We start from the raw sequence: 21,701 nt of genomic DNA, 5'->3' as shown, positions 1-21,701 counted from the left end.
TTTCAAGGCATTTAAACATCAATATTTTTGATAAGCATAAAAACATGCATTGCGAACACTTAAAACCTGGAAACAAGTCATGAGATACAAACCCTTATTGCTTTCAAAATCCCATGATTTTTGATAGCCAAGTCACCATTTGTGAATACTCTGGGTTGGCAACATGGACTCCACCACAATCTTTTCTGCTCCTGAACAATTCATCCCAGACCCACACGCTGTGAATATGTGAGACATGATCAAATTTAGGGGCAGAATGACTATCTTAGGGACCTCTAAATGGCTGTTCAGTATCTAACTTAGAGAATCTATGCTTCCTGGTAGCACTTCGTTATAGTCGGGAGTAGATTTATATTTAGATTAATTTCTACAAAACCTGCTGCCTACCCACATACCTTTCATCAAGCTCAAAAATAGTTTGATTCTATACTTTCTGCCAGTGCCTCTTTAAGTAAGCATTTCCTGGTCACACATAAGAAACAGAGCAGTCAAAGGCAAGAAGATGGCAGTACGCTGATCTGATAAGGCTTCGTTATAATAGGTAGCTGCATTTGATGATATAAAAAATTAATTCCATTTCTAAATTAAGTCATTCGAACCAAAAAGGGGGGGGGGGGGGGGGCCGGGACCTAACCCTAGGGCTCTGGGGATGATGTACAATATCAAAGACATAAAATATTAGAATCATAGAATCATTTTTTGTGGAAAAGACTTCTAAGATCATCTGGTCCAACCTCTAACCTAGCACTGCCAATCCCACCATTAAATCATGCCCCTAAGCTCTACATCTACCTGTTGTTGTTGTTTTTTTTTTTTTGAAGAACTCCAGCAATGGTGATTCAGCCACTTCCCTGGGCAGCCTTTTTTTGTGGAAGCCAATTTTGTGTGGAAATTTTACAGTTAGAAACTTGGCAGCTATTGAAGAGCAATGACAAAACATAAAATACCCAGTTTAAGCTTCACTTTTTTGAAGACATCCTCATGTAGGAAATATTAACCATCTTCCCAAAGATTCCAACAGCAGCTTGGCTTCAGAACCTCCACAAGCTTCCTATCAACCTCCCTTCTTCGTGTCCCACTTGCCCGCAGTAGGGAGCTGAGAACAGGACCAGGGGACTTCTCGGCTGGATGCCACCAGGACCAGCAAGAACCACACACAGGTGGGCAAGCTTGAAAGGAAGCAGCTCTTTTGGAAAGAGCAAATTAAACCCCTGCAGAAAGCCTCTCCTGAAGGAAGACCTGGGAGGCCGTAACCCTGCGGGCGCATTGGAAGGCCTCTGGGAGTAACTCCAGGCCTCAGGGCCGCTCAGGCTGAGTCACTGCTTCTGTGGCCCTGACGCTCTGCACGCAGGCTTACATGCGTGGAGCTGAGGAAACATCCAGAAATCAAGTATATTATATACTACTTTTTTTCCACAGAATAATTCTGGAAGAGCTCTCTCAATAAACCTGCAGTACAGGGGCACCCATAGGCTGTAGCTTCCTTACATTTTTGCCCCCCTCACAAGAGCAGGATCCTGTGAGGCCTAATGGCTGCCCGGCCTGCTGCTGCTGGTTGAAGAGGTGTTTCACCCAGCCAGCCAGATTGGCGCTTCTTCACACAGCTGGGAACCACAGGCTGACTTTTCATTAGCAAGGTCTTCACAGCATACCCCAGGTTTTCTATTTTAATTACAGATGCTGGAGCTGTGAGTGGAGGCAAGTGCTCTCACGTCAGCCAGCGATGAACTGAGGGAGCCTGGCAGTGAGCTGAGGGTGGCTGGAGCGGCCGCTTGCCAGGACTGATACGGACACAGAGGACACGGCTTCGGCCTCATCACATGCAACCTCTGCCACAGATACTAAAGCCACAGCACTGTGCAGCCCCTCAGAGGTTGGGATGGCCTTGCAGAGATCTTTACAATAAAAGCTGCTTAGGGCTAACAAAAACATCACTGCACACATTAAGACATGCTGGCTTCTTGGCCAAAGGACACAAACAAGAAACTGCAATTCTAGACAAGACCCAGGCCGGTTTGTGCGCAGTTAGGTCAGTCCAACTCTGAAATCTGAGTAGCAAATAGCAGGATTTGGGACTAAACACTTGCATTGAATTGTCTTTATGAAGATGGCATTTAATGAAGGTTTCTTAAATATAACAAACTAAGGTTAGTCCTATTCCCAGCAGATCTGCAGCACTGGATATGTGTTTCTGTATAAAAGCAGATAGTTTTGGTGAAGCCTTATGAAGAAATTCTGACATCAACCTAAATAACTCCTAAGGTTATTACCAAATCATGCACATTCTCTTCCTGCCAAGAATCAGTTCTACTGTGCCCAAGTTTTTTCCTGTGTTTCCTAAATTCAGGAAAATATTGTATCAGACACCATATAAACAACTGCTCTGGCAGACTTGGCTAGACGTGCATCAGAGATATCAGAGATCCGCTGGTCGCTGAGCTACCTCTGTGTGGAACAGGCATTCCTGCAATTCTCATGTCAGTATAATACTTTGCTCTTTACGCTATTAAAATTTCATCTATTTCTAATGCTTCTGTTTTTCTTGTCATCCAAGACGCAAATGATTCTCCTGTCTCATCAGCAGTAGAAAACTCCAGCTTTGTCTGAATATAACCAACATCTGCATTTTAGTAATTCAAAATAAAATACATGAGGCAGATGCTGGAGGAGCACTACACAGGTTTCTATCACACACACTGGTCACCATGATCCATCTTCCTGCAAAACCTATAGATCCCACCCCAGTCTCCATTCAGGTAAATTTACTACTTCAAACGAAGCAGGTTTTTGAAGTTATTTCCTACAATCTCAGGAGAGAAAAAAAAAAAAAAAAAAAAAAAAAAAAAAAGCAGAGATGAACAGTTGAAAAATTTAATCCAAAACTGAACCAGACTTTACCTGCAGTCCAAAACTGCTTAAACAACTACTCTTAACTACTCTTTAATTCCTCATCCTGGTTGTGGCTAACTCTGTGAGGAAGAACACCAGGACAGGCTTCAGAAAACTAATAGATTACTCTGAAAGATAGAAGATATTGGTGCATTTCAATGAAAATACTTATTATCACCCCTCCAAATCTGATATTTACCTATTATACCATGACTGTCTCTGCAGATACGTTTGTTATCTCATTATGGTTACTTCAGCTGAACTTGTAAATTACTAAATCCTTAAATTTCGGAAGGAAATCAAGGAAGAATAAAATTGATTTAGCAATATAAATACTGGCAGTAATAAAGGCTTCATGAGATGTTTGACCTCCTGATAAACTGTGCTGCCAAGTAACTCTTAATTTCAGAGCAGTGATAGTGGAGTTTGATAAGTGAGGGATTGCATCTGTAATGTACCCATAGGTGAAATCATTTCTTCACTACATGTAGACTAAAGTCAGTCTTGGGAGAGAGAGAACAGTAGACTAAAAGGGATCAGTCGCTTATACTTTATGTATCTTCATCCAATCCATCACAGAATGCAGTGATTCTTCACAGGATATGACCCAAATGCTGACACACAAATCCAGCTGATATTACTCCTCAAAAATTTATCCTAAATCCCTACCATAACTAGCTTTCTTATAACGCTACCTTATCCATAGTGGTGGAATATAGAAAGATGCTTATGTGTAATTGGTTCCATCTTTTGTCTACTACAGGCTCTGCATCATGCTTCTTGACAGCAGAAAGAGGTTAGAATTTCCTTGATGAGAAGGAAAATATATGTAAGAGAAATAAAAATCAAAACAACTGGGGTTTCCCCCCCCCCTTTTTTTTTTTTTGCTATCGGATAGAAGTCAGGAAGCAACAGGAAAGGAGAAATCGCAAGTTCAAGAGTATCGGATACAAAGAATTAGGACACAGGACCAGTAACTCGTAGGGTTTATTCTTTCTTTCTGGAACCAGTAGCTTTGCATTGCCCAGAAAGTCAGAAGCACTCCTTTCAAGTATGCAAATAGCACTTCCACATGGGAATCAAGTTCAGGAGAAACTTCGGTCCTACAATCCAATGGAGCACTGTGTGGGAACTCTGAAGCAATCTGGATCCCAACCTAGGTCTCCTTTGTGCCCAGATCCCTTTTATATCTCCTGGTGAACACAGTTACTATATGAATGCGCATGGCAACCCCCATCAGGATGAATTTCTGGTTAGAAAATCCCCCACGGGCCAGCAAGAGCAGCAGTGAGGTCAAACTTCCTCCTCCTTCCCAGATTATTTTGATTTCTTGCTATTTCAGCACTTCCTGCACACAGATCTTAGGCCTCTTCTTCCCCCAGCTCCATTTAAGAACCAAATTCCAATTGACTTCAACAAGGACTCTCAACAGAATATGTAACCTATCCTCAGTAGAACCAGCAGAAGCAATTCTAAAAATATCCCTTAAAGATTCCCAAGTATTTTCTTCTCTTTTGAAGGTTATATAGTAAAACTAAGGGTAGTAGACACTTTTAACCTTTTACAGCTTCTCTCTAGATGTTGACCAGATTTGTCTGATACTATTTATTTGGGAGTATGTTAAATACTTTGAAACATCCTGTTAGTGGGAGCCCTTGAGGATGTGTGAAGAAGAAAATGGGTTAATAAAAAAAAAAAAAAAAATGAAACCTTTGCAGTTAACCTTTGATCAAATGCTGAAAAAGCTCAGTTTCATGTTGTCGTCTGAGGAATTACAGCACTTGACATGTGCACACATCAAATTTTATTCCCTAAGAAGAATGACTTTAATATTGAATTTTACAAATGTTGTGAAGACAAAGTTATGCCACGCTTTGATGTTATCTCTTTGTTATAATAAATTCCCTGAATTCATTTAGATGACCTTGATTTCTTTAATCTATAAAAAGGGCAAAGTTCCCCCTCCCTATCATGTTTTAGCCACACACAGAAGATTTACATGTCATTTCCATCAAGAATCCTCAGAATACCAAAAATCTCAGAGCTCAAGGCTAAGACATTCAAGGATGTCCTGACCAATTGCTCTTTCATAGTAGGATTTAGTTAGGCATCATTCCACAGAAGACCAACTTAGTAAGTACTTAAAGGAGAGTTTTCTCCCCTTTTCTTAATATCCTTCCCAACTGGACATGCATATTTTGAAAGCTGGTGGGAAGACACATCCTTCCACCTTTATTTCCATTCAGGATAAATCAGGCTTGTCAAACTGTAATGAAGCCTTCGGCACAGCTCAGGTAATTAAGGCTAAAGCACAAACCTGAGAAAGAGGAAGGGAAGATCAGTATTAACATTCTCCCCATGTGCAGGACCAGCTCTCTGAGATGTTTGCCACCATAAGTGGAAACATAATGAGAGCTCCACTGGACCCGTTCAGTGTTACAAGCGCCAGAGCCAACTCATGGCAAAGCAGCGTCTCTTGTGCCACATCTGCCTGAACACACAAGCACTGCAGTGCTCTTCAACTATGTGGTCACTGGGCTTTAAAGGTCACTAGCTCTCTGCCCCATGGTGTTACTGACTGTCACAGCAAGTTCACAGCGCCAGAGAAGAAAAGCTCTTGTTGCTATCTGCGGGTCAGGCATCCCATCCCGCACAAAGGTGATTTGAAGAAAGAACATGAAAACCACTCGACAAAGCCCGATTCTGGTAAGAGCTGAAATCCCACTGACACCTCTGGGACAGACAACTGTTTAAACACTTCTACACCACTCCACGATGCCTGGTCGTGTTCATACTTCAGATCAAAAGTCTTCCTAAAACTCTGCTGCTTTTCCTGTCAGGCTGTCTCTGTTTGCAGGCTTCACGCTCACTGGTGAAGCCTGAAGAGACCCAACCACTCACAGAGGGGTTTCCCTGTCACCTCCAGGGCTGGGACTGCTCTGCCCCACCAGCAGCCCGCTGTCCCTGTGAGCCCAGACCTTACAGCCACCTGCTAATTACAGAAATGACCAAACAGCACTTAAAATGCAACATCCAAACGTGTAAAATCCACGGACACTTCCACCAGCTGGCAACTGGAAAACGAGAGCGGCCGTGCTGGGTCAGCGCGGTCCCCAGGCAGCAACACATCACCACCACTGGGAGCAGCGACTAACGGGGGCTACCCAGCACTTTTCAAAGCCAGCCTTTGTTTTCTGAATGTTCGTGAAATAGCACTGTGGAGTTGGCTGCAGGTATCTGACCTTGGGAAGGGCATTTCAGAGAATTTAGGATGTGCTGAGTAACCCTGTACAGACCTGCCAAGCTGCAGTTTCGCTGTGCCGCGCTGGTAGGGGACTCCAAGTCAAATGGCAAAGCACCAGCACTGCTTCTTCCTCTCCTGCCTGCCTGCAATTCTTATCAGGAGGCTTGGGAAGCAGAAACCAAGCATCATGACACAAGCAAAGGAAAAACTGCTGCACTTCAAATATGGTTTCTGTTTTTAGTTTTTTGCTTTTAGACGAAAAACAAATACACACAAAGGCTCTTTGCTTTTAAGAAGGAAACAAATGCACACAAAGGCTCTTTGAAGGTCTCAGGAAAATACCCAAACAGAAAACAACTTTGGATCATAAATATTTACTGAAACAACTCTGTGCCTATGTAATGTCCTTAAGCCTGGGATTTGAAAGCACTGGTTCCAGCAGTAAGCATTATACTCTGCTCTACTTTTCCATGCCCACCAGTATCCCTTCTTGAGGTCACCAATTTGTACCAAAAACAACCTTAAGTTTAATGTGACCTCATATCTGCCTCCCCTCTTTTTTTTTTTTTCTTTTTTTTTTTTTTTTGAAAGAGCACAGAGGTCACAACAACTGCTCCAAGTAACAAGATGACACTTGGGTAACAGAGCCCCTTAAATCCTGACTGCCATTGTAGTCATTATGCCAAATATTTTCCTCTGCATTGCAATAAAGTATTATTTAAAGATAGCCTGTGTTTAAAGTCAGGGAAGGGAAGTGTGTAAAATAATCCTGCAGATAAACTAAATCCCCCTATCCCATACTAGCTTTACACCAGAAAAAGCCACATCTGACTTGAATTGTCTGAAAGGCTGCAATAACAAACTCCAGCAGCCTAAGGACAGGCCTAAATCACACGGCTTGGACTGACGTTAAACAGAGCCAAGGTTTTGGATGTCCATTAGGGGACCCTGAACTGTCAGGCACTGACCTACATTTCGGAGAAAAGAGAGTTGTGGTTATACCGGCCAATTACTGAAAACATACAAGTACCCCAAGACATCTCAATTCCTCTGTCTCCTTCATACGCGAACAGTCATGGAAAAGTGCCATTTAATTTCCTTCACGCCTTTTTTTTTTTTGCTGCTGTTGATAAAACAGCTTTTAACATTTCCCCAGCTTCACAGAGGTGCCTTAAATTGCTTTACAGTTTTGGCAAGCGTGCAGCAATTTATTGAGCTAGACGTTTGTCGCACATGGCCCAAAGTGGCTTCACACCAGGACATTCCTTCCCAATGAAACACCGTCTTATGCCTCCCACCCCAAAAAGCAGAGCTAGCTGGGGGGAGAAACACTGCCACCTCGTAACCTTGCAGGCTATGGCACCATCACCTGCGTTACCCCAAGCCCAGGGGTGTCTCTGCATCCTCAACTCCCAAGCATTTACATTTCTGCTAAACTACTTGGGTCAAATTAACCAGAGGAAGGGAAGGCAATCCATTATGGGCAACTATAACCTAGCTATAGCTTGCAGTCAAGTACCCAGACTTCCTTAATAGATACAGCCACTTGACAAACTAACCTTTTTCCTTTTTGACACAGATTCTTCCTTGCAATAAAATAAAATAAACGTGCAAGTTTCGTCACAGCACGTCACAGCCACTTAAACTCCTCTAACAGCAGGTCAGTAATAAAGCTAAAATAAAACGTGCAAACAGCACAGTAATTTGTCTGCAGGTCAGGATGGATTCACACACACAAACACAAAAAATGGTAAGGTACAATTACAGAAAATAGAAATTGCACAGACTAGTTGCTAGAGATCTAGGACCTGATAAACCAACTATAACTGGCCCAGCAACAGCAATAAAAAGATGCAAAAAATCATAACAGTCTTGCATCAAGTGCATTGATGGACCAACTGGTTAACTTCCCTAACTGAACTGATGCTCGTCTATATCCCCAAAAGACTACAGCTGACTTCTTAAAATAAATAAAACCTTCTAAATATAAATATTGTATAAGAGTTTGATTTTTTTTTCTTTCTTTTTGTCTGAAGAATGAGTTGCAGCATTATTTCTTGGGTGGTTTCACAGGACTGTTGATGAAACCTTTCTGAAAATAAATGTAAGGTTATGGAAGATTTATGTTTCTGAGTGCTGTGTTCAAGGAATTGCATCGTAAGTAGGCAGCTGGGTCTAGTGGGGGTGTCTCTGCCCATGGCAGGGGGTTGGAACAAGGTGAACCGTAAGGGACCCTCCCAACCCAAACTATTCTGTGATTCCATGAAATATAATCACCAGCAGTTACCAAAATTTACATTAAGGTATCTGTAATTCCTCTGTACTGAAATGTACCAGATTTGTTCAGAAATACACAGGTGACCCACATAAGCTCTGGATAATTTCCATAGTTCCCAGTTACACTTAAGTCTGGAATGACCACGTAGTGCCAAAACAAACAAATCTACTGATCGACTCCATTGCTACAAGACTTTATCACTTAACGCCTTGAAAGACCCAAAGAAAATAATTTTCTGCAGGAAAGAATATTTCTAAGACAATGCCAGAACTACTGTCAAAGCTTTGATTCTCAAACAGAGCCAGCATCAAAGCGTTCAGTTCAGCTCCACAACTGTAGGCATGCACTTATTGACGGGGCTTTAGGTGAAGTTGGCTTCCCTTAGGTGGGCGTTGTGAAACTGAAAATACAGTCAGGATCCCTCCCAGCTTTGTTCATTTCATTTTGAGAATTCAGGTACTTAGCACCATTAAGAAACCTGCATTGAATTTATGCCTCCCAAAGCCCTGAAGTAATTTGTGATAACTTTCTTTCAACAGAGAGCTGAGTCTGGAAAGCCAAGCTTGTTCCTAATGAAGGCAGAAGAGCCTAAATTAAGGTTTGTAGCAGTGGGGGCGAAGGTCTTCATAGTATCACTTAAGTTGCCTACATAAACAACCTAGTGGTGGTACTCCTACTCATTAGAAGTAACCCAAATAAACTGCATAGAGGAAATAAGGAGTAATGAAAACACGTAGGTTCAGAATCAGCTGCTTTAACTAAAGCCTGAACTTTGCACCGAGATTACATCAATCTCCCTCCCCACTACAAGACACAATTTTTAAACAGGACAAAAATACTTGAGACATTATATTTTGTTAGGAAACATTCCATTCCACACATTTGTTTTCTTCTCAAATGTTGAAAAGTCCACCTATAGCGTCTGCAGTACCTCCAGGGTCTCCTGGCAGAACTGCAATGTAGGATAATAATCAGCCCAGGCTCAATTATAAGTGTATTATTTAAATAAATAAATAAAAGGCCACAATCATGATTTATCTTTAACAAGAATTGCACACCTCTAAATAGTTATTTAACCTAATGAGAAAAACTGAAAAAAATTCAAGTTGCCATGTCAGATTTTTTTTTATTTTCTGAGGTTTGCTCAAGGTCACCCAACGGTCAGGGCAGTTTATCACGGAGACATCACAAAAGCACCTAAACCCAGAAACTCAGTTACTCACCTCATCTCAGGTTGCAGTTTTGTTTAAGACCTGCTAAGTAGGAGAAAAAAGTAAGATACCTATAAACTCAGCCTGAAGCCAAATGCTTACTTTTGCCAGAATGACAATTGCTACCAGGATCATTATTGTCCCAAATGTAGATTATTAGTCAATAGCCTTACATCAGTAAATAACTATCCACTTTATTTGATAATGTTGATCTATAAAATTTATTATAGTGCATTTAGAGAAACATACACAGTTACTTAATTTCTGTGCTTGAGGCACATGCTCAAGACTGGATTTTTAACCAGAATAAACTAGCACAAGGCTGCTGACCTTAACAAAGGTATGCTGTATGGCTTCATTTTCTTAATGGTTTTCACTGTTATATAGACACCAACTTAATCCCAGATCAAAATAAAACATTATTTTCAATTAGTAACTGAAGAGAATAACTAACTTCTATTTAAAACCAGAAATGCAGAATATTTCTGTTTGAAATTAAATTTTATTTTAGAAGATGTGTAAAAGTCTTTTGTTCTCTAACAGGAGAAAAGTTGAGCAAAACCCCTCTGAAAAATTCGACATACTCATGTTGTCTTTGAAACATTCAAGAAAACTAACACTAAAAATGGCCATTACTGAATAAAATTTACTTTTAGCAGATAATTTTTCCAGCAAAGACACAAAGCCTCTCTGACTTCGCAAAGATAAACTCTACCCAAGTCAACACAACTTTTCTGGTGAAAGGGAAAAAAGAAACCTTAGCTCTGCCTAAAATAAGATTATCACTTAGATTTTCACCTGCTGCAAATGGAGGTAGCTCAAGTGATTTCAATTTCCTTTGACTTTAATGGAGCTCATGTTGAGTTAAAGCAGCTGAGGACATCCCCGTAGATGTACTTACTTGCAGAGACCTAATGCAACAAATCACCTGGGGAACGATGGTCTCATCTGCCCTACTCCAAGTCAGCACAGCATCATTGTCAGCTACCACAGGGACACTCAGAAGCTGAAGGCATTTGTGCAGTTCAGTTCTTGGTCATGTTTGGTTTATAAGTGTCTTGCTTGCTTAAAAGTCAATGCTTTGTTGCTTTGTAAGAGAATTGTTCTATTTCTCCAGAGAAATAGCAAAAGAAGGCAAGGAAATTTTAAGCACATCTCCCTCCTCACTGATTACTAAGGATGAGGAGCAGATAGCACAGAAGAGTGCTCTTAGAGACATAAGGCCTCTGATTGCCTTTGTGAGCTCACTGATAGTTTCATCTATCTAGCCAAACCTCCCCACTAGGAACATAGCTGCCCTCAGCTTTCTATGCTCTAAGTGGCTCCAGACGAATTTGATTTGCTCCAGCAAATGGCTCTGCTATCTTTTACCTGGAAAATAACTTGATTGGTTACTTAAGTTACTTGAATAATGCCTAAAAGATCTAGATGGTCTTAATGTTTACATGAAAACTCTAAAAATAAACCTAACAGAGAAGATGTTTTGTTACATTTCAATAAACAAGAGACATCCAAGGCTGAGTGATCAGCTCTGCCTGCAATTACCCTGATGTGAGTGAAGGAGGGGGCATATTTGGATGATATGACTACAAGCTAGCCTTGATCTCATCAGACGTAACTGAGAACAGAATTTACCCTAAAGCTAAAATTGTCCAAGTTAAAAAATAAAATCTAACTTTACCCTCACAAGCAGTCTGCACTGAACAGACAAAAGCAATAACATGTAGATTTGGCAAACAATGTACTACTAGAGGGAAATGTCCCAGAGCAGCCCACAATAACAAATTGTCACTGTTCAGGCTAATAAGAACAAGCACTTAGCAAAGTTGATGCAGAGAAGCGGAGTGATCTTTACATGGCAGCAAGTGACTGTGCGACAGAGACATTTATGGCATTTGGAACAGTACAGGGAACAAGGGGACCGCCGTCCTCCCACTGTGCGAGTGCCTTAGGCTGTACACAGAAGCATCAGGCTTTAATCTCCTCCGTCTTGCTCAGAACTGAGGCCATAATCAGTCTTAGATAAAGAGGCATTTTCATATTTATTTATGTTCTGGATGGCAGAGAAATGCATGCCATCATTTGAAGCCTTAGAAATCAGATGTACTGTGGGTTTTGAGTGTGTGTCACCAAGTATTAAAGAAAAGGATCTCTTGCTAATTTCCTAAACGCTACACTAGGCAGTTATAAAACAATTTCTCAGCATCTGTTTGCGGTGACTGCTTTTTTTTCTCTTTGATGTTGCCTCCAGATAGTACCCGACAGCAGAATACCTGGGGTCATCATCTACCTCATACCTATGGCTTCTCTGCTTGCTTTTCTATGGAGCTACTTAAAAGGCAACTACTTATAAAGGCAAGCCCTTGTTTCATTCATTTCTTGGTGCAGAATGCCTCTCTCCGACCTATTATAGCTATATTTATTATAGGCATTATACCTATCCTCTCAGGTCTGCTTCCAGTTTGTGCATTCATACAACAGAAAATGGTCTCGATCTAAAAAGATCAGTGTGGTGGGTTTCTGCTAAGTCTGAGAAACTGAACCTCTTTGCGAAGTAGTGCTGCCCCCAGTGAAGATCACAAAGATGCATGTAAAAATGTTCCCAAGTTCATGCCAAGAGGCATCTCCAGGTTCCCAGTCTTTCTATTCACATCTTCTCTATTCACATCCCTGCTTGGACCTAAGCTTAAGTTTAGTGGACACCTTTAGTGAAACAGTGTTTAGTTTCACTCCTAAGAGTGAAAGCGTTAAGGTTTTTCAGCTACACACAATTCCAGCTGATGTGCACTACGCATGTTGGCAGGAGAGGTGGTAGGTGGCTGAAAGTCACCCCCATTCGGCTGTAACAAACTTCGATAGATGTTAGCATCACTTCAGACGTTTGTGATGCCTTCATTAGTACTTGCTGCCTGTAAACTGTCTTGCACTGGTTGACACAGAGGACGCAAAATAGATCACAACAGTCACTCTTTAGGTCTCTTTTTCTGCCATTGCTATAAATGATCTCTGAGTAAATACAAGTCTGGAAAATATATATTAACTGTAACTTCAGCAAATTCTAGTAAGAGAATGGGGAAATTAGCTTCTACCTTTTTTACTTGCCAACTAACTTCACCCATGTGTTGGAAGTATTTAGATGAATTTAACATTCTTGAATTATTTGGGCTCCATATTCTTATAAATATTTATACTCAGTATGAATCCAAGACAGTGTCTCCATCTAAAAATAGCATTCCGATTTGTGGCTTTGCAAACATGAGATGAGGAGTCGGAGCATTACAAACCACATGCAGTAAGTGCGTGTGATTATGTTCATCGAAATACTTTAAGTGGAAAAATTGTCATTACCATGGGATACAAGAGAAGCAGGGCAGACAACCCCTGGATCCTGGTTGCAAGCAACTTTTGCCAAGACCGTGGAATCCCTTCCTTATTTCTAACAGTTTGCGTGGACTGTCAGGGACCTGCTTCAAGCCCTGAAGCAAGAGCCCGGCTGCACAAAGCTGGGATTACTTCCTGAGTAATCCCTGGAAAAGTACTTTGTGGTGTAAGGAAGGCTGATGGGGGAACTCTGGTCTGGACTTCTAAGTGTCAGAGTTGGAATTTGAAAAATGCCATGCAAAAGCTCAAAGCAGGGCATTCTGAGTCCTGCTCTTTCTAGACTTTGCTGTTTAAAAAGCAATTTGCTTGACTCTAAGTGGAGGATTAGTGTCTAGTTAGTGCTGCCACTCAATGGATTCTGCCTACAAGTGGAAGCTTCTGGAAGCAGAAGTATAAATGAAAACATCACCATCCCATAATTGCCATGTGTCTGACATTCTACAGCTGCCCTCGTTAGAACATTTTGTTTTTATTCTACTAGTGTCTGGTTTAGCTTTAAAAGCATCTATCTCCAGTATATGTTTTATCTCCCTCACATTTAGATTTTCTCTTTTTCCCCTCCAAATACCTTCCCGCCGTTTCCCAACGATCCCACTACAGTTCTGCACTATGGAACGAGGGGGACCAGGAGCCTTTTTACTTCTCCAAAGGAAAGCATAGCAGGAAGAGCTCCTGTAGTAATGTTTATTCAGCTGTGGAACAGTCTTCCAAAGGAAGTAGCAGAATTGCTAACACCTGAGTCATTTTATCACAGTGATCCAAAGTCTTGCAGAATGCATGTCCTCCGCTGGCAGGGGCAGTTTTGGATAGTCAAACCCAGTGTGAAATCTGTAACCCCACGCTCCCTTGTCTGGAGAACGCAAAATAAGACACGAATCAATAAAGCACAAGTTGTGCATCAACTCTTCTTACTAGGGAACAAATGCTTTGTCAAGCTTCTGAGCCTTGTTCTTTTCCAATCCACGCTGCATGGAAATGCGTTCAGTTTAACATCTTTCCTCTTGATAGGTGACTGTGCGCAGCTAGCAGGAAATGGACACTCTGGAGAATGCATACTTACTGAATGTCTTAGAGTAATGAAGTGACTGGAATTTAAGACTTAAAATTTAATCCTTCAGCACACTTTGCCTGTAAGTACTTAGTTATAAACCTAATCTTGGTAAACTGCTCTCTCTTCCATTTGTCAGGATGTCGGATACGTTTTTAATATATTTACTCCTTCCATTGGCACAGATATGTATCTGCAGGAAACACAACAGCTACAGCTAAAGCAGTCACAGTCCTGGTGCATGTGTTAACTATAGTGCTTCTGCTACATCGAAGGTCTAATTCTTTGGCATGGAGCAGAAGCAGAATTGAAAGATGGCAAATGAGGAAACCTGGCTCCATGATGCCCCTTGGCAAACTTTTTCTCAAGGTCTCACCCATTCTCTGCACACGCATGACTTACTGACGGGTCAGCCTGTAGAAGAAGGTCCTGCTTGCATTACTGGATTGCCAGTACTGCCGTGGAAAACATTTTAATGACCTAAATATAAACATTTTGGGATGCATTTCATGTTGATATAAGTGCAGAAACTTTAGATTATGCCTGACTTTTCCAATTTGAATCTTCAGAGTAAGAAACGCCACCCACAGTCGCTGAACCAATTCAGACTCCAAATGGTTAACCTCTTCCAAAAAAAAAAAAAAAAAAAAAAAAAAAAGCCCTTCTGGGCTTCCTCACTATAGCTGAAACTGCAAACAGAAGTGCCAGAGTACCACAATAAAGGCAGTTCTTACTGTATTTTTGAACTGACTAAAAGAGACAGGAAGATCAAGAAACCCTGTGAGAGATAATAAAAGACAAGCACTTGAAAACTGAATTGTGATGTGGCCACCAGAAATACCACTCTCAGAATCAAAAATGCTTGAAAGTGCATCCCCAGAGAACGGAATGCCAAGCCCTGGCTCAGCAGCTCTGCTCTTTTTTCAAACTAGATTATGCAAGAATTGTCTGCGAGTGTGTGGAAGGAGACGAGAAAAGCAGCAGTGGCTTTTGTCAAGCATCAAACTATCATGAAAATCTAGGAATTACCATATTAGATTAGGCTGTGCCCCCTATCAAGTTCCTCTTAGCAGTCATTAGCACCAGATGCTCCAGAGGAAGCTGAGACAGTTCTGGTATATCATATCCCCCAGGAGACGTTTCCCCCTCCCTCTCGTGGTCAGCATTTGGATAAAGCACTGCAGCGCCAGAGGACTGCCTCCCTCTGCACTCAGAAGAGCTCGGAGGAAATGCACAGAACTTGGCCCCTGACTGGTAGGTCTCTGGATCCTCTCAGAGCAATTCAGGGTTAGCTCTAGTCCAAAGAACATTTCAGTTGTGAATGTTTTCAATAAAGCGATGGAAACCACCCACACTCTGCTGGGACAGTACAGGTTTGTGTTTCTGAGCTGTTGAACCCTTCCTGTGAGGTGCCTCCCTTGCAAAAAGCTGCCACATGCTGGCACCCTTTTACAAGTCCTATCAGGCAGTAAGGGACATTTGCATGGGGAGCTAATAACTTTTCAATAAAAAACATGCATTAGCTTTTATTAAACTATTTTTTTTTGCTACAAACACACACAACTCAACCCCAGCTCAAATGTTTATGCAGGATGAGTACACAGCCCACTTTCTTCCCTCTTACCTTTTGAGAGGCAGCCTCAGGCAGGCCTCTGTCTCCTTGGGAACGTCACTGGGGAGCTGTACCACTTCAGACTCCTTCAAAATAGAAAAACATTTCAAAACCAACCACACACTTTAATTACTGGCAATTAGAAATTCCTGGTTTTGTGTGTTTACAGCTCAAAAATGTTAATGTGTGCCAGTTGTGTCAGAAAGTTTGATTAAGCTCTTTAAACTGAGCTTGAAAAACTTAAAACGCAACCACTCCGTGATCAGAGCATCTTGAGGGCCTTTCCAGAGCAGCTGGTGGAAGTCAGAGCCGCTTTAATGGTCTCCTCGCTGCTCCCAGGGGACCACAGCATGCCTGGCAAAGACACACAGCCAGCATATTTGGCAGAAGACATTTCTATCTGACAGTTTTACAAAGGCTGGGCAACATCTTAATCACGCTAGGGTCGTTATCTGAATGGTAAACTGGAGTTACTGCCCACGTTTGGATGAGTACACCTGCTGTGGAGGGAGGGATAAGCAGCTGTGAAATGACCTAAAGATGGGCTGTACCGGTTAGTTTCTGTTTTTATTAATCTTAGAAAATTACCACTTGAAAGAAATGGCATCATTAAGAACTTGATGTTAGACTAAGTCCATAAGCGAAACACCACGAGAACAAAAGGTGCGTTTGCTGGCCTAACGGAGGTGGGATTTCCATAGGTACATAAGGCTGATGATGAATGCTTGCTAAAGAGCTCTCCAAGTGTCATAAAATATGAGCAATAAAACAGAGTCAAAGAATTGAAAAGACAAATGCCAAGCCTCTGTGCATCATTAATGAATGATGAGGGTAGAAAAGCAGAAGATAACCCTCCATGCATATAATAACAATGTCTTTGACTGGTGGTGCTTCTCCATGCTCACACGTTTAATAAGATGTGTTAGAATTAAAAATTTAAAAATCAAGTTCATGTGCTCCATAAAATATGAGGGAAGAAGTAACTCCAGCCTCAGTTAAGATCTCAGCATTCCACATCTTGGTGAAGAGTGAGATGCACTGATGTATGCAAGTGCTCCTAAGTGGAGCATGGCAGCATTCTCTGCTGGTAACACCATCACTAACCTCACGTTTCGTTAAAGTTTTGATACATAGCAAAGGGTTGGTAGTGCATAAGAAACGATCCATTACTTTACCTGCTGACATTTTGCCAGTTGCTTTATACCCGAAGCCGCTACAGACACCAGGCTAACTAGCAGGGTACTCATTTTGTCCTGTCCGTGCATTAGAGAGTTCCCGTTTTGCTTGTAACACTGTCTGATCCTCAGACAGAAACCTCTCCAGATGTAAAAGTTTTGGGGACTCTTGAAAAGCAAGCCTTCAAATGGAGATGCCAAAGAACTGGAGGAGCGACGGGTGGATCCCTCAGCGCTGCCTCGAAAAGCAAGGAGACATCAGCCACAGGAGATGTACTTTGCTAGGAGGCAGAAGTACCTGCAGCTCTCTGCTGCTGGTGGCAGGGGACCCAGAAGACAGATTGGGCTGAGACTGCAGATCACAGCATGGCTAAACAAGATGAAGCCCTGCCCATTAGCCTGCATTTTGCCCAGCACAGCGAGGAAACAGCAGCATGAGGCTCAGAACCTATAAAGCTGTGATCTTAAGGGGACAATTGCACCTCTGCAGTGTCCAGTGACAGCGATCACCACCCTCACGAGACCAGTCCCCATCCCACACCGCCGCACTGGAGCTGTTAGCTCCACCATTTACAGAGGCCTTACACCTCCAATAAGCTGCACAAGTACAGCAGGTATTTTTATCAGCCTACTGGCTATGTATTTAGTTCTGTCCCGAATATTGCCAGTTAGACCACACCGAACACTACCTGGTGTTATCCTAATCACCCCCTGACCATGCCATGTTGTTTCTGATAATCCAGCACTCCTGCATGTTATTTTTTTTCTGTTCTTATTATGGGTCAGTTCAAAGATGTTGGGTTTCACATTCTTCTCTGTCTGTCTTGTTCATCTCCACACAGCTGGAGACATCTCCTAAAATTGCCTTTGTGGCCTGTCATATTACTATCATCCCTGCGTCTTGTTCACTCAACTATTCAAAGTTCAGGAAGGAAGAGGCAGAAATCTCCAGTAAAAACTAATAATTCCTGTACTGTAGATATCGGAACAAATAAGGGTGTTGGTATTGCTCTCTGGGACAGATTCCACCAGCCTTGGCTGCTCAGTCACCATAACCTCAGCTGAACTGGCTGACTAAATGGCACTGACAATTGTTTTGCATTACCAGGCAGGAGAACAAAAAAAAACAACTACTTGCCAGATCTAACCCCGTGTATTTAAAGAGAAAAGACACAGGAGATACTTCCTGTCATGTCCACAGTGTGGGAATGGCTCAGCTCCACTCTAATTTGATGCTGTTTTCAGACTTCGGACAGGTATTCCACATGCAGCACGCTGGGACCTCCCAGTAACACATACATCGGAGAAAGAAGATGGGGAGTTTTGGAAACATCGTATCTGAACAAAACAGTAAGTACAGGTTGTTTAGAAAATTGGGATGTAGCTGCCTTATGAGGTGGAAGGCCCCTGGCTCCCCTTGACAACCCTTCAGCAAGGGCCTTTGACTCGACTCATCACCAACGTCCCAGTGGCTGGGCCACAGCAGCTCAGACGTATTACAGCCGGTGCGACCCATTCTGACCAAACTCTCAGAAACAACTGCTCTGAATTCTTCTGTACTGAGACCTTTGCAACAACAAAAACAACACATCGTAAAACAGCTAATGGAGTAAGGGCATGATGGACTGTCCATCACGGTTTCTCTCATACCTTGACCTTTATTTCGCCACAATCACCATTAGCAACTCTTTTTTTCTCCCCTCCAAACTCTGTTTGAACTTAAAAATGGAAATGTGCTTTAATGAACCATTAATGTCTCTCAATGTCTTCCAGGCTAAGTCTACTCAATTTACAAAGCAAGCCATTTTCTTTTCTCCTTTTTTTTTCCTTCTTCATGCTGCCAGCTCCTCAAACATAACCTGGAATCTGAAGTCCGATCCTAAGAGCTCAAGTATCATCACCAATAATAAAAATCTGGTAACTGAAATCTACCTGAGAGTGATGCTGTTGATGTGCCAGACAGAGCAGAAAACCAGCTCCCTTTCCCACAACTCTATTGTCCCTTAATTGTTAGCAACAATAAAAGCTCATCCCCGTTAAGTAAGCAGATATGTCGGACATCTGGGGAGCAGGTCTGTGGGGGTGAGTGCCGCTGCTTTACAGCCAGTTCCCTTAATGTTATGGCATTTCAGAAGAAGTTACTTGTGGCGTGTGAATGAGAAGTGGGATACGCATGTGGACGGTGTGTCAGAGACAGCTGGACTAAGACAAGCATCTGGTTTCTATATAATGGAAATCTTAAACCTTAACACAATCAAAGTCTCTAATGGAAGGGACCCTGTCCAGCTCCCCAGAGAAATGGATGGCCAACCTTCCGAGGCCTCCGAAGAGTCCACCAACACGGCTGCAAGTACCATATCACCTTTCTGTTCCACCACACTTGGAAAGTTCTTGGTTGAAACGTGAAGATCTGTGCTGTGAAGAACTCATAATGTCGGGGTTCTTAGTTATGCATTTTTCCTTAGGAAATAAAAATTGCAGAGTTTACTACATAAGGAGAACAGAATTATTTTTAGTAGTATATTCTACACAAAAACAACTGTCAAAAATCCACTCCCAGACTTACAGAGGGGAGAGGGGAGCACCTTTAGCACCTTTGGACTTGGCAGCCACTATTATACAGCAGTAAGAGGGGAATGTCTTGCCTACTCACACGTTTCTTTTAGCAGTGTACTACCACTGGACACGTTGACTTGTCCAAACTTAGTGCTCAGCCAAAGCAAAAACCAGAGTGAATGCAATAAAAATTCAAATCCACTGCTTGGTGCTATGGGAGTGGAAAAGGCAAACTTCTTTTTAAAACAAAACAAAGCACTTGGAGAATGGTAAGAGCTGTACTGAAATCGTATTTAAAAAATATTTTATCCACCGAATGACAGAGCTTGTCACTTCTACACAGTATAAATGACTGAAGAGATGGGATGAGCAGTAACACCATGGCAGATTGAGTCAAACCAAGATATGATTCTTAGCTCTGCTACCAATTGATGCAGATAAATCATTCAAAGTCTTTGTACTTTGACTCTCCCATCCGAGAAAGGAAATATTCAGCTTAGTTCACGGAGGTGTTGAAATGTTGATCATTTTTATGCATACAGCAATGTGAACTCATTGGGTGAAAGGTGCTTTGGAAGTATTAAATATTCTTCTTGCCATTCCGCCTGCTTTGCTCTTCACACTGAGCAGTGCTCATTATGAGCAGTGCTATTCTTTTGACTGAACTTCAGCCCATTAGAAGTTGACAGTAGAGAATTTACATCCTTTGCAATGATAAATGCATTTAATTTTCTCCCAGCAAATACAATACAATCCAGCATTTAAATATATGACTGATCTGTTCTGTTTCACAAGACTATTGAGTACAAACAAGTACCCAAGTGCTTTGTCAAATTGAGGCCATAGGAATAAAGTGCCTTTGGCAGTCAGACCCTGTGATTTGCAAAAGGTTCCAAATCTTGAATAAACTGTTAATAATTTGGTTACCTTCCCACAAGGATTGACATGATGTAGCAACTGGCACATACAGGTTTAGAAAAAAAAAAAAAAAAAAAAAAAAAAAGAAGATAAGAAAATAAATAACCAAATTTCCAATCCATCAAAGTCTTGATTCTTCCCCTAGAGCTGCAATATTCCCTGTTACAGCTTGCTAAAAAAGTTTGAGGGAAGAGACAGATTCTTCCCTTCACCAGCCTTACCAGGGCTGGGTTTTCTTTCACAGTTGTATCTGTTGTGCTGCATTTCCTAGAACTAGGAGAATTAAATACACCAATGTATTTGGCCTTTTCTGCTGCTTGCGTGTAAGAAAAACAAGTATTACTGTTGTGTAAAACAAAAAAAAAATGAATGAGGGCATAAGGAGGTTTGTGCAACCTATGAGGTGTAAACTCATCAGTTCCTCTAGAGACATGCACTGAAATAAGCCATATCCATGCATATTTTGTGGATTCAGATCTGTATATTTGCCTAATAACAAAAGATCGCCATGAATCACTTCTCGTCATAACTGCAATAAAACGCAAAGCAGTGTAAACAAAACTAAGACTTGTTTTCCTGAAACACTGTATTAAGTCAGAGATTCACTGTGATGAGGGCAGCATCTTGTAATCTGCAACATTACAGAATATTAGAATTTCATCTGACTTCCATATAACTAGGTTTCCTTGATTAGAATTAAATCCAGAAGGCTGAGGATGACCTTCCTTTTTTTTCCCTCATATCAGAACTCTGAAATCGTGAGACATGACAAGCCCCAGCTCCATACACAGTGCTGGGAAGCCTTAAAGAGCATCTTGCAACTATTTCATCAGCTTTACTGGAAACACAAACTTGAGGAGCTTAAGTAAATCAAACAAAAATGGAAGTTTGTACTTACAAGCTATTGTACCTATGAAATAGCTTAGCACAAAGCACTACAGAAGTAAATCACAGTAAGCAACATAAATGCAACTGTTCCTTAAAAGAGTGAATTCTGGGAGGAAATCTGAGTCTGTTCTCTCTGGAGCAAAAAACTGGAAGAGCTCATGTGCAAAAATCTCCAATGGACACAGTGCAAAACCTGATAAGGCATTTGAGAAGCTGGGACAACTAAAGAGCCGTCCTTCCCCCAAACTCAGATATCATTAAGTTGGGCAAAAAACAAATCTGTTTTCACAAAAGGTATTGGATCAGTTCTCTAAGAAATATATTCCAGATTAATTTATGCACCACCCCCAGCAGCAAATATGAGTGTCACCATGCTCCAAAAGGGTTTGTGGAAAAGGGAGGACAGGGTCTCAGACCAATGGTGTAAAAAAGCTTCTTGTCTTAATTGATGAGATCTCTGTAGACCAAAATAAATAGTCTTACTTCATTCCCAAAAGAAGC

The 21,701-nt window shown here is 41.6% G+C and overlaps 1 long non-coding RNA gene across 1 annotated transcript in view; it reads right to left on the bottom strand.

Annotated features, from left to right (window-relative positions):
* The window catches only part of LOC118172922, a 256,732-nt gene that overhangs the window by 674 nt on the left and 234,357 nt on the right, over positions 1–21,701 (bottom strand). The gene's annotated exons all lie outside the window — the stretch shown is intronic.

The sequence above is a fragment of the Oxyura jamaicensis genome, chromosome 11 (genome assembly GCF_011077185.1).
Source record: "Oxyura jamaicensis isolate SHBP4307 breed ruddy duck chromosome 11, BPBGC_Ojam_1.0, whole genome shotgun sequence".
Taxonomy (NCBI): Eukaryota; Metazoa; Chordata; class Aves; order Anseriformes; family Anatidae; genus Oxyura; species Oxyura jamaicensis.
Note: the sequence above shows the minus strand (reverse complement) of the source record. Positions and strands in the feature narration are given on the sequence as shown.